The following is a 13,455-nucleotide window of genomic DNA, read 5'->3' as shown; positions in this document are numbered from 1 at the left end:
TAAATACGTGGCACTTAAATACGTGGCACTTAAATACGTGGCACTTAAATACGTGGCACTTAAATACGTGGCACTTAAATACGTGGCACTTAAATACGTGGCACTTATATACGTGGCCACTGAAATATCGTGGCACTTATATACGTATATAAATGTATATTTCAGTGCCACGTATTTCAGTGCCACGTATTTCAGGTTAGGGGTAGGGTTAGGGGTAGGGTTAGGGTTTTTTGTTTTTTTCTTGTTTTCTTGTGTTTTTCTATAAAAACGCATGCGTTTTACCGCGTTTACATGCATTTTTTCACACATGCGGTTTTTTTAAAAAACGCATGCAGATAAAAACGCAAGTGTGAAACCAGACTAAAAGACGCTTTTTATAGCAAAAAAGTTTTTGCGTCTCCACATTTTGAGACCTATAATTTTTCCACATTTTGGTCCACAGAGTCATGTGAGGTCTTGTTTTTTGCGGGACGAGTTGACGTTTTTATTGGTAACATTTTCGGACACGTGACCATTTTTTATCACTTTTTATTCCGATTTTTGTGAGGCAGAATAACCAAAAACCAGCTATTCATGAATTTCTTTTGGGGGAGGCGTTTATACCGTTCTGCGCTTGGTAAAATTGATAAAGCAGTTTTATTCGTCGGGTCAGTACGATTACAGCGATACCTCATTTATATCATTTTTTTATGTTTTGACGCTTTTATACGATAAAAACTATTTTATAGAAAAAATAATTATTTTGGCATCGCTTTATTCTGAGGACTATAACTTTTTTATTTTTTTGCTGATGATGCTGTATGGCGGCTCGTTTTTTGCGGGACAAGATGACGTTTTCAGCGGTAACATGGTTATTTATATCCGTCTTTTTGATCGCGTGTTATTCCACTTTTTGTCCGGCGGTATGGTAATAAAGCGTTGTTTTTTGCCTCGTTTTTTTTTTTTTTTTCTTACGGTGTTTACTGAAGGGGTTAACTAGTGGGCCAGTTTTATAGGTTGGGTCGTTACGGACGCGGCGATACTAAATATGTGTACTTTTATTGTTTTTGTTTGTTTTTTTTAGATAAAGAAATGTATTTATGGGAATAATATTTTTTTTTATTATTATTTATTTAGGAATTTTTTTTTATTTTTTTTACACATGTGGAAATTTTTTTTTTTACTTTTTTACTTTGTCCCAGGGGGGGACATCACAGATCGCAGATCTGATAGTGTGCACAGCACTCTATTAGATCTGCGATCATCCTTTCATCGGAGCAGGCTGCAGCTTTCATCTGCAGCCTGCTCCGACCCGGAAGTGCTCCCTGCAGGACCCGGATACAGCCCCTCGGCCATTTTGGATCCGGGGCCTGCAGGGAGAAGACGTTCGGTACGAGGTGAGTACATCACCTTGTACCGATCGTCTCAGGGAAGCCCGCAGGGAGCCCCCTCCCTGCGCGATGCTTCCCTGTACCGCCGGTACACCGCGATCATGTTTGATCGCGGTGTGCCGGGGGTTAATGTGCCGGGGGCGGTCCGTGACCGCTCCTGGCACATAGTGCCGGATGTCAGCTGCGATATGCAGCCGACACCCGGCCGCGATCGGCCGCGCTCCCCCCGTGAGCGCGGCCGATCGCGTATGACGTACTATCCCGTCACCCGGAATTAAGTCCCAGGTCACCTTGACGGGATAGTACGTCATACGGGATTAAGGGGTTAAAGTGGAGTAAAAGGGTGACACCATTGTTCTCAGCAGCGAGACAGATTCTTCCAGGGCTATTCCCTATGCTGTTCTTCTATTCATCACTTTTTTCCATCCATTTCAAAATTTTTACTGCCCTAATAGTGATGAGCGAATATACTCGTTGCTCTGGTTTTCCCGAGCACGCTCGGGTGATCTCCAAGTATTTGTTAGTGTTTGGACATTTAGTTTTTGTTAATTCAGCTGCTTGATTTACAGCTATTAGCCAGCCTAAGTACATGTGGGGGTTGCCTGGTTGCTAGGGAATCCCCACATGTAATCAAGCTGTCTAGTAGTTGCAAATCATTCAGCTGTGGCAAGGAAAACTAAATCTCTGAACACTAAAATACTCGGAGACCACCCGAGCATGCTCGGGAAAACCTGAGCAACAAGTATATTCGCTCATCACTATGCCCTAAGCCTCCTTGTAGGGTCTGTTGGAAAAATACTTGGATTTACCATCGACTCCCATTATACTCGTTACTCGAAATGAGTATCCAAGCATCAGGAATTTCTTGGTTCAAGTAACGAGCATTCGAGCACTTTAATCCTTGCTCATCCCTAGTGGTATTGTATAGTGTGTGTACCTGCAAGATGTGATAATGTATAGTGTGTGTGCGTATCTGCAAAATGTGGAATTGTACAGTGTATGTGTGTGTAACTGCAAAATGTGGCATTGTATAGATTGTATGTTTAATTATGCGATGTAGCATTGTATAGTTTGCATGTGTAACAGCAAAATGTGGTAATGAATAGCACAGATGCTCCTCACAAAATTAGAATATCATCAAAAACTTAATTTATTTCAGTTCTTCAATTCAAAAAGTGAACCCATATATTACATAGTCATTACAAACAGAGTCATCTATTTCAAGTGTTTATTTCTGTTCATGTTGATGATTATGGCTTACAGCCAATGAAAACCCAAAAGTCATTATCTCGGTAAATTAGAATAATTAACAAAAACACCTGCAAGGGCTTCCTAAGCATTTAAAAAGGTCCCTTAGTCTGTTTCAGTGGGTTCCACAATCATGGAGACGACTGCTGACTTGGCAGATGTCTAGGAGGCAGTCATTGTCTCCTTCAACAAAGAGGGTAAGCCACAAAAGGACATTCCTAAAAAAGCTGGATGTTCACAGATTGCTGTATCCAAGCATATTAATGGAAAGTTGAGTGGAAGGAAAAATGTACACAAGCAACCGGGATAACCGCAGCCTTCAAAGTATTGTTAAGAAAAGGCCATTCAAAAATTTGGGGGAGATTCCCAAGGAGTGGATAGCTGCTGGGGTCATTGCTTCAAGAGCCATCACACACAGACGCACCCAGGACATGGGCTACAAGTGTCACATTCCTTGTGTGAAGCCACTCATGATCAATAACAATGCCAGAAGCATCTTACCTAGGCCAAGGAGAAAAAGAACTGGATTATTGCTCAGTGGTCCAAGGTGTTGTTTTCAGATGAAGGTAAATTTTGCATTTCATTTGGAAATCAAGGTCCCAGAGTCTGGAGGAAGAGCGGACAGGCACACAATCCAAGCTGCTTGAGATCTATAGTGTGAAGTTTCCTAAATCAGTGATGGTTTGGGGAACCATGTCATCTTTTGGTGTAGGTCCATTGTATTTTATCAACACCAAAGTCAGTACTGCCTTCTACCAGGAAATTTTAGAGAACTTCATGCTTCCCTCTGCCGACAAGCTTTTTGGAAATAGAAATTTAATTCTCCAGCAGGACTTTGCACCTGTCCACACTGCCAAAAGTACTAATACCTGGTTTTAAAACAACAGTATCACTGTGCTTGATTGGCCAGCAAACTTACCGGACCTTAACCCCATAGAGAATCCATGGGGTGATGTCAAGAGGAAGATGAGAGACACCAGCCCCAACAATGCAGATGAGCTGAAGGCTGCTATCAAAGCAACCTGGGCTTCCATAATGCCGCAGCAGTGCTACAGGCTGATCACCTCCATGCTACACCGTATTGATGCAGTAATTGTTGCAAAAGGAGCCTTGACTAAGTATTGAGTGCATTTTCTGAACATACATTTCAGTATGCCAATATTTCGGATTTTAAAATCATTTTTCAAGCTGGTGTTATAAAGTATTCTAATTTACTGAGATAATGACTTTTGGGTTTTCATTGTCTGTAAGACATAATCCACAACATGTACAGAAATAAACACTTGTATTAGATCACTGTGTTTGTAATGACTATAAATTAGTTTCACTTTTTGCATTGAAGAACTGAAATAAATTAACTTTACGATATTCTAATGTTGTGAGAAGCACCTGTATGTATGTAACTGCAAGATGTGATATTGTATAGTGTGTGTGTGTGTATGTACCTGCAAGATATGATAATGCATATTGTGTGTTTAACAGCCAAATATGGTATTGTACAGTATATGTGTGTGTGTAACTGCAACATGTGGCATTGTATAGTTTGCAAGTGTAACTGCAAGATAGCATTGTATAGTTTGTATGTGCAGCCACAAGATTTGGTAATGTAAAATGTGTGTGTGTAACTGCAAGATGTGGTAATGTATAGTGTGTATGTGTAACTGCAAGATGTGGTAATGTATAGTGTGTGCGTGTGTGTAACTGCAAGATGTGGTAATGTATAGTGTGTGTATGTAACTGTAAGATGTGGTAATGTATAGTGTGTGTATGTAACTGCAAGATGTGGTAATGTATAGTGTGTGTGTGTAACTGCAAGATGTGGTAATGTATAGTGTGTGTATGTAACTGTAAGATGTGGTAATGTATAGTGTGTGTGTGTAACTGCAAGATGTGGTAATGTATAGTGTGTGTATGTAACTGCAAGATGTGGTAATGTATAGTGTGTGTGTGTAACTGCAAGATGTGGTAATGTATAGTGTGTGTATGTAACTGCAAGATGTGGTAATGTATAGTGTGTGTATGTAACTGTAAGATGTGGTAATGTATAGTGTGTGTATGTAACTGCAAGATGTGGTAATGTATAGTGTGTGTGTGTAACTGCAAGATGTGGTAATGTATAGTGTGTGTATGTAACTGTAAGATGTGGTAATGTATAGTGTGTGTAACTGCAAGATGTGGTAATGTATAGTGTGTGTATGTAACTGTAAGATGTGGTAATGTATAGTGTGTGTGTGTAACTGCAAGATGTGGTAATGTATAGTGTGTGTAACTGCAAGATGTGGTAATGTATAGTGTGTGTATGTAACTGCAAGATGTGGTAATGTATAGTGTGTGTATGTAACTGTAAGATGTGATGTATAGTGTGTGTGTAACTGCAAGATGTGGTAATGTATAGTGTGTGTATGTAACTGTAAGATGTGGTAATGTATAGTGTGTGTAACTGCAAGATGTGGTAATGTATAGTGTGTGTATGTAACTGTAAGATGTGGTAATGTATAGTGTGCGTGTGACTGCAATATGTAGCAATGTACAGTGTGTGTAACTAAGATGTGGTAATGTATAGTGTGTGTAACTGCAAGATGTGGTAATGTATAGTGTGTGTATGTAACTGTAATATGTGGTAATGTATAGTGTGTGTGTAACTACAATATGTAGCAATGTACAGTGTGTGTAACTAAGATGTGGTAATGTATAGTGTGTGTAACTGCAAAATTTGGTAATGTATAGTGTGTGTATGTAACTGTAATATGTGGTAATGTATAGTGTGTGTAACTGCAATATGTAGCAATGTATAGTGTGTGTAACTGTAAGATGTGGTAATGTATACAGGGATACACCTAACTAAAATGGGAATGGTTGGTGATTAGTGTTGAGCATTCCGATACTGCAAATATCGGGTATCGGCCGATATTTGCTGTATCGGAATTCCGATACCGAGTTCCGATATTTTTGCAATATCGGAAATCGGAATCGGTAGTGTGCGGTGCGTATGGTTCCCAGGGTCTGGAGGAGAGGAGACTCTCCTTCAGGCCCTGGGATCCATATTCATGTAAAAAATAAATAATAAAAATAAAAAATATTGATATACTCACCCCTCCGGCGGACCCTGGCTCTTAGCGGTGCCTCCGTTCCTAAGAATGCAGGGAGTGAAGGACCTTCGGTGACGTCGCGGCTTGTGATTGGTCGCGTGAGCGGTTACATGAGCGGTAACGTGACCAATCACAAGCCGCGACGTCATCGAAGGTCCTTCACTCTGCATTCTTAGGAACGGAGGCAGACTGTTGTGAATTCTGCTCTTGGGCTCCCTCCGGTGGTTGTAAGTGGTAGCGCTGCTGTCTCTGAGTTTCAGCATTTGTCAGGTGTGTTCACTTTTTGCAAATCTGACTGGGCTATTTAGTCTTGCTTCACCCTTTAGTCAGTGCCAGTTGTCCATTGTTCCTGGAGGATTCACATCTCTGCCTGGTCTCTCCTGCTTTGCAGTTCTTTTCAACAAAGATAAGTTCTGGCCTTGATTTTTTGCTGTCCACATGCTGTGGCCTTATTGTTCAGTTCTTTTCCATGTTTTTTTGTCTTGTCCAGCTTGGTCTGTATAAGGATTTGTTTAGCCAAGCTGGTATCTCTGGAGATACAGATATACCCTCCATATCTTTAGTTAGTTGTGGAGTTTTTGTATTTTCTAGTGTTTTAATACTGACCACATAGTACTCTGTCCTATCCTTTCTATTTAGCTAGAAGTGGCCTCCTTTGCTAAATTCTGATTTCAGTCTGTGTATGTTTTTTCCCTCTCCTCTCACAGTCAATATTTGTGGGGGGCTGCCTATCCTTTGGGAATTTTCTCTGAGGCAAGATAGTTTTCCCTTTTCTATCTTTAGGAGTAATTAGTCCTCCGGCTGTGTCGAGATGTCCAGGGAGCGCTAGGTACATTGTTGTGAGTTTGGTTTTTGGGCTCCCCCGGTGGTCACTGGTGGTACTGGACTTGTGTGCTTCACTTTCTCTGTTCACCTGTTTCCATCAGGGCATGGGTGTATCCTATTTAGCCTTGCTGCTCAGTTATTCTAGTGCCGGCCATCAATGTAACCAGAGCCTTTCTGTTGCATGTTCCTGCTTCTAGACTACTATCAGCTAAGTTGGACTCTTAGTCCTAAGTTTGTTTTGCATTTTTGTTCCAGTTCACAGTTATGTTATTTTTCTGTAGCTGGAAGCTCTTGTGGGCCGAAATTGCCACTCCGGTGTCATGAGTTGACACATGAGTCTTAAAGTAATTTCGGGATGGTATTTTAATAGGGTTTTCAGCTGACCGTGAAGTTCCCTATTGTATCTTCTTGCTATCTAGTAAGCGGACCTCGCTTTGCTGAACCTACCTTCATACTGCGTATGTCTTTTCCTCTGAACTCACCGTCAATATATGTGGGGGGCTTCTGTCTCCTTTTTGGGGGAATTTCCCTAGAGGTAAGCCAGGTCTGTCTTTTCCTCTATTAGGGTTAGTTAGTCCTCCGGCTGGCGCTAGGCGTCTAGGGATAAAACGTAGGTACGCCACCCGGCCACTGTTAGTTGTGTGGTAGGTTTAGCTCACGGTCAGCTCGAGATTCCATCACCCAAGAGCTGTTCTGTTATTTATGTTCTCTGATGTTTCCTTGCCATTGGGAACCATGACAGTATGGCCGGCCCAGTGTTAAAACCGTTGGCAGAAGAAAGGAGAGAAAAAGAAGTCTGCAGATTTTTTTTTTTTCCTCTGAGCTTGCTCTATAGTTGACTTAGTTGCATTTCTGCTCTAATTGCAGCCTTTGTCTCTCTCTCTCCTTCTAATCCTTGAATGGCTCTGATCTCACCTGATTAAAATGGATCCTCAGAGTTTGGCTACAGGTTTGAATAATCTTGCTACGAAGGTTCAAAATTTACAGGATTTTGTTATTCATGCTCCTATATCTGAACCTAGAATTCCTATACCAGAATTTTTCTCCGGGGATAGATCTCGTTTCCTGAATTTCAAAAATAATTGTAAATTATTTCTTTCCCTGAGATCTCGCTCCGCTGGAGATCCCACACAGCAGGTTAGGATAGTAATTTCCTTGCTGCGGGGTGACCCTCAAGACTGGGCATTTGCATTGGCACCCGGGGATCCTGCGTTGCTCAATGTGGATGCGTTTTTTCTGGCTTTGGGGTTGCTTTATGAGGAACCTAACTTAGAGATTCAGGCTGAAAAAGCCTTGATGGCCCTATCTCAAGGGCAAGATGAAGCTGAAATATACTGCCAAAAATTTCGTAAATGGTCTGTGCTTACTCAGTGGAATGAGTGCGCCCTGGCGGCGAATTTCAGAGAGGGTCTCTCTGATGCCATTAAAGATGTTATGGTGGGGTTCCCTGCACCTACAGGTCTGAATGAGTCCATGACAATGGCTATTCAGATTGATCGGCGTTTGCGGGAGCGCAAACCTGTGCACCATTTGGCGGTGTCTTCTGAGAAGGCTCCAGAAAGTATGCAATGTGATAGAATTCTGTCCAGAAGCGAACGGCAGAATTTTAGGCGAAAAAATGGGTTGTGCTTCTATTGTGGTGATTCAACTCATGTTATATCAGCATGCTCTAAACGTACAAAAAAGGTTGATAAGTCTATTTCAATTGGCACTTTACAGTCTAAGTTTATTCTGTCTGTGACCTTGATTTGTTCATTATCGTCAATTACCGCGGATGCCTATGTCGACTCTGGCGCCGCTTTGAGTCTAATGGATTGGTCCTTTGCCAGGCGCTGTGGGTTTGATCTAGAGCCTCTGGAAGTTCCTATACCTCTGAAGGGTATTGACTCTACACCATTGGCTAGTAATAAACCACAATACTGGACACAAGTGACTATGCGTATGAATCCAGACCATCAGGAGATGATTCGCTTCCTTGTGTTGTACAATCTACATGACGTTTTGGTGCTCGGATTACCATGGTTACAATCTCATAACCCAGTACTGGACTGGAAAGCAATGTCTGTGTTAAGCTGGGGATGTCAGGGGGCTCATGGGGACGTACCTTTGGTTTCCATTTCGTCATCTATTCCCTCTGAGATTCCGGAATTTTTATCTGATTATCGTGATGTTTTTGAGGAGCCTAAGCTTGGTTCACTACCTCCTCACAGAGATTGCGATTGTACCATAGATCTGATTCCGGGCAGTAAATTTCCAAAGGGTCGTTTATTTAATCTATCTGTACCTGAACATGCTGCTATGCGAGAATATATTAAGGAGTCCCTGGAAAAGGGACATATTCGTCCTTCTTCATCTCCCTTAGGAGCCGGGTTTTTCTTTGTATCTAAAAAAGATGGCTCCTTGAGGCCTTGTATTGATTATCGACTCTTGAATAAAATTACAGTCAAATATCAGTATCCTCTGCCACTGCTGACTGATTTGTTTGCTCGAATAAAAGGGGCTAAGTGGTTCTCTAAGATTGATCTCCGTGGGGCGTATAATTTGGTGCGAATTAAGCAGGGGGATGAGTGGAAAACCGCATTTAATACGCCCGAGGGCCATTTTGAGTATTTAGTAATGCCTTTTGGTCTTTCAAATGCCCCTTCAGTCTTTCAGTCCTTTATGCATGACATTTTCCGTGAATATTTGGATAAATTTATGATCGTGTATCTGGATGATATTTTGATTTTTTCGGATGACTGGGATTCTCATGTCCAACAGGTCAGGAGGGTTTTTCAGGTTTTGCGGGCTAATTCCTTGTGTGTGAAGGGTTCTAAGTGTATTTTTGGGGTTCAAAAGATTTCTTTTTTGGGGTACATTTTTTCCCCCTCTTCCATTGAGATGGATCCTGTCAAGGTTCGGGCTATTTGTGATTGGACGCAGCCTTCTTCTCTTAAGAGCCTTCAGAAATTTTTGGGCTTTGCTAATTTTTATCGTCGATTTATAACTGGTTTTTCTGATGTTGCTAAACCTTTGACTGATTTGACCAAAAAGGGTGCTGATGTTGCTGATTGGTCCCCTGCTGCTGTGGAGGCCTTTCGGGAGCTTAAGCGCCGCTTTTCTTCCGCCCCTGTGTTGCGTCAGCCTGATGTTACTCTTCCTTTTCAGGTTGAGGTCGATGCCTCCGAGATCGGAGCTGGGGCGGTCTTGTCGCAGAAAAGTTCCGACTGCTCTGTGATGAGACCTTGTGCGTTCTTTTCTCGAAAATTTTCGCCCGCCGAGCGAAATTATGATATTGGTAATCGGGAGCTTTTGGCTATGAAGTGGGCTTTTGAGGAGTGGCATCATTGGCTTGAGGGGGCTAGACATCAGGTGGTGGTATTGACCGATCACAAGAATTTGATTTATCTTGAGTCTGCCAGGCGCCTGAATCCTAGACAGGCGCGCTGGTCGTTGTTTTTCTCTCGGTTTAATTTTGTGGTCTCATACTTACCAGGTTCTAAAAATGTGAAGGCGGATGCCCTTTCTAGGAGTTTTGAGCCTGATTCCCCTGGTGATTCTGAACCTACAGGTATCCTTAAGGATGGGGTGATATTATCTGCTGTTTCCCCAGACCTGCGACGGGCTTTGCAGGAGTTTCAGGCGGATAGACCTGATCGTTGCCCGCCTGGTAGACTGTTTGTTCCTGATGATTGGACCAGTAGAGTCATCTCGGAGGTTCATTCTTCTGTGTTGGCAGGTCATCCTGGGATCTTTGGTACCAGGGATTTGGTGGCTAGGTCCTTCTGGTGGCCTTCCCTGTCTCGAGATGTACGAGTTTTTGTGCAGTCTTGTGATGTTTGTGCTCGGGCCAAACCTTGTTGTTCTCGGGCTAGCGGATTGTTGTTGTCTTTGCCTATTCCGAAGAGGCCTTGGACTCACATCTCTATGGATTTTATTTCTGATCTCCCTGTTTCTCAGAAAATGTCTGTCATCTGGGTGGTGTGTGACCGTTTTTCTAAGATGGTTCATTTGGTGCCCTTGCCTAAGTTGCCTTCCTCATCCGAGTTGGTTCCTCTGTTTTTTCAAAATGTGGTTCGCTTGCATGGTATTCCGGAGAATATCGTTTCTGACAGGGGGACCCAGTTCGTGTCTAGATTTTGGCGGGCGTTCTGTGCTAGGATGGGCATTGATTTGTCTTTTTCGTCTGCGTTCCATCCTCAGACTAATGGCCAGACTGAGCGAACTAATCAGACCTTGGAGACTTATTTGAGGTGTTTTGTGTCTGCGGATCAGGATGACTGGGTTGCCTTTTTGCCGTTGGCGGAGTTTGCCCTCAATAATCGGGCTAGTTCTGCCACTTTGGTTTCTCCTTTCTTTTGCAATTCGGGGTTTCATCCTCGTTTTTCTTCCGGTCAGGTGGAGTCTTCGGATTGTCCTGGAGTGGATACTGTGGTGGATAGGTTGCATCGGATTTGGGGACAGGTGGTGGACAATTTGGAGTTGTCCCAGGAGAAGACTCGGCATTTTGCTAACCGCCGTCGTCGTGTTGGTCCTCGTCTTCGTGTTGGGGACTTGGTGTGGTTGTCTTCTCGTTTTGTCCCTATGAGGGTTTCTTCTCCTAAGTTTAAGCCTCGGTTCATCGGCCCGTATAAGATTTTGGAGATTCTTAACCCCGTGTCCTTTCGATTGGACCTCCCAGCATCTTTTTCTATCCATAATGTCTTCCATCGGTCATTATTGCGCAGGTATGAGGTACCGGTTGTGCAATCCGTTGAGCCTCCCGCTCCGGTGTTGGTTGAGGGTGAATTGGAGTACGTTGTGGAGAAGATCATGGACTCCCGTGTTTCCAGACGGAAACTTCAGTATCTGGTCAAGTGGAAGGGCTACGGTCAAGAGGATAATTCTTGGGTGACAGCCTCTGATGTTCATGCCTCTGATTTGGTCCGTGCCTTTCATAGGGCTCGTCCTGATCGCCCTGGTGGTTCTTGTGAGGGTTCGGTGCCCCCTCCTTGAGGGGGGGGGGTACTGTTGTGAGTTTGTTTTTTGGGCTCCCCCGGTGGTCACTGGTGGTACTGGACTTGTGTGCTTCACTTTCTCTGTTCACCTGTTTCCATCAGGGCATGGGTGTATCCTATTTAGCCTTGCTGCTCAGTTATTCTAGTGCCGGCCATCAATGTAACCAGAGCCTTTCTGTTGCATGTTCCTGCTTCTAGACTACTATCAGCTAAGTTGGACTCTTAGTCCTAAGTTTGTTTTGCATTTTTGTTCCAGTTCACAGTTATGTTATTTTTCTGTAGCTGGAAGCTCTTGTGGGCCGAAATTGCCACTCCGGTGTCATGAGTTGACACATGAGTCTTAAAGTAATTTCGGGATGGTATTTTAATAGGGTTTTCAGCTGACCGTGAAGTTCCCTATTGTATCTTCTTGCTATCTAGTAAGCGGACCTCGCTTTGCTGAACCTACCTTCATACTGCGTATGTCTTTTCCTCTGAACTCACCGTCAATATATGTGGGGGGCTTCTGTCTCCTTTTTGGGGGAATTTCCCTAGAGGTAAGCCAGGTCTGTCTTTTCCTCTATTAGGGTTAGTTAGTCCTCCGGCTGGCGCTAGGCGTCTAGGGATAAAACGTAGGTACGCCACCCGGCCACTGTTAGTTGTGTGGTAGGTTTAGCTCACGGTCAGCTCGAGATTCCATCACCCAAGAGCTGTTCTGTTATTTATGTTCTCTGACGTTTCCTTGCCATTGGGAACCATGACAGTACATTCCACGGCTACTTCTAGTTGCGGTGTTAGGTTCAGGGTCTGCGGTCAGTACAGGTACCACCTTCTCCAGAGTACGTCTCATGCTGCTCTTAGGCCACCAGATCATAACAGCAGATGCTTGGACTGGTGAGAGCCGAGGCCGTCGGAGGGGTGAGTATATCAATATATATTTTTTTATTCTTTATTTTATACATGAATATGGATCCCAGGGCCTGAAGGAGAGTTTCCTCTCCTTCAGACCCTGGGAACCATTCCGATATTTTGTGTCCTATTGATATGCATTGGTATCGGGTATCGGTATCGGCGATATCCGATATTTTTTGGATATCGGCCGATCCAATCTGATACCGATACCTTTGCATATCGGAAGGTATTGCTCAACACTATTGGTGATATCAACTTCCTGTTTGTGGCACATTAGTATATGGCAAAGGGAAACCGTTATTTACAAGCTTCTCTCTGTTTACAGCCATTGACATGTTACAGAGGTTAACACGTGAGGAGCGGATAGAAATTGTGTTGATGTCTGGTGAACGCAGTACCCGGGTCATTGCAGCAGATTTCAATGCAAGACACCCTATGCAAGAAAACTGTCACGATTCCCATGTTATTTAGGTGTATCCATATAAATGGCCCACCCAAAAAAGTTTGCCTCATCACTGAACATAATGTTCTGTGTAAACTGCGTGTCCTGTTCCAATTTTTGTTTTGCTCATTCAGCGCGCGATGTAATATATAGTGTGTGTAACTGGAAGATGTGGTAATGTATAGTCATAGCTCCAACCATCTAGGATTCGGCGGGACTGTCCTGTCACGTCTCAGCTGTTCTCCCGGCTTGTATACTCACCTCGTCTTCATTGCTCCCGTAGCTCCTCCTCGAGGGGTAGGGCCACTTCTCCCAGCTCACTGTAAAAATTAAATTTAATATATTCACTTGCCATTGGGTCTCCCAGGACAGGAGATCTCTTTTCTTTGTCCACAGACCACAGCTTTACCAATGAGCTACAGCTCCTAATAATATACATAGGAGATTTTGATCATTTTGGTTATCTTCTTTACCTCTGTAGCAGTCAGTGAACCCAGAAGCAGAAAATACAAGTACATTGGCTACAGCAGTGTATTCCTTTGTACCTGTACCTGAGGTGAATTTTTTTTTTTTTCCTATAAAACTAATATTTTTATTATAAGCAATTGCAAAAA

The sequence above is a fragment of the Ranitomeya variabilis genome, chromosome 5, assembly GCF_051348905.1.
Source record: "Ranitomeya variabilis isolate aRanVar5 chromosome 5, aRanVar5.hap1, whole genome shotgun sequence".
In the NCBI taxonomy this organism is placed as follows: domain Eukaryota; kingdom Metazoa; phylum Chordata; class Amphibia; order Anura; family Dendrobatidae; genus Ranitomeya; species Ranitomeya variabilis.
The sequence above is the reverse complement of the archived record's forward strand: the minus strand, read 5'-3'. Positions refer to the sequence as shown.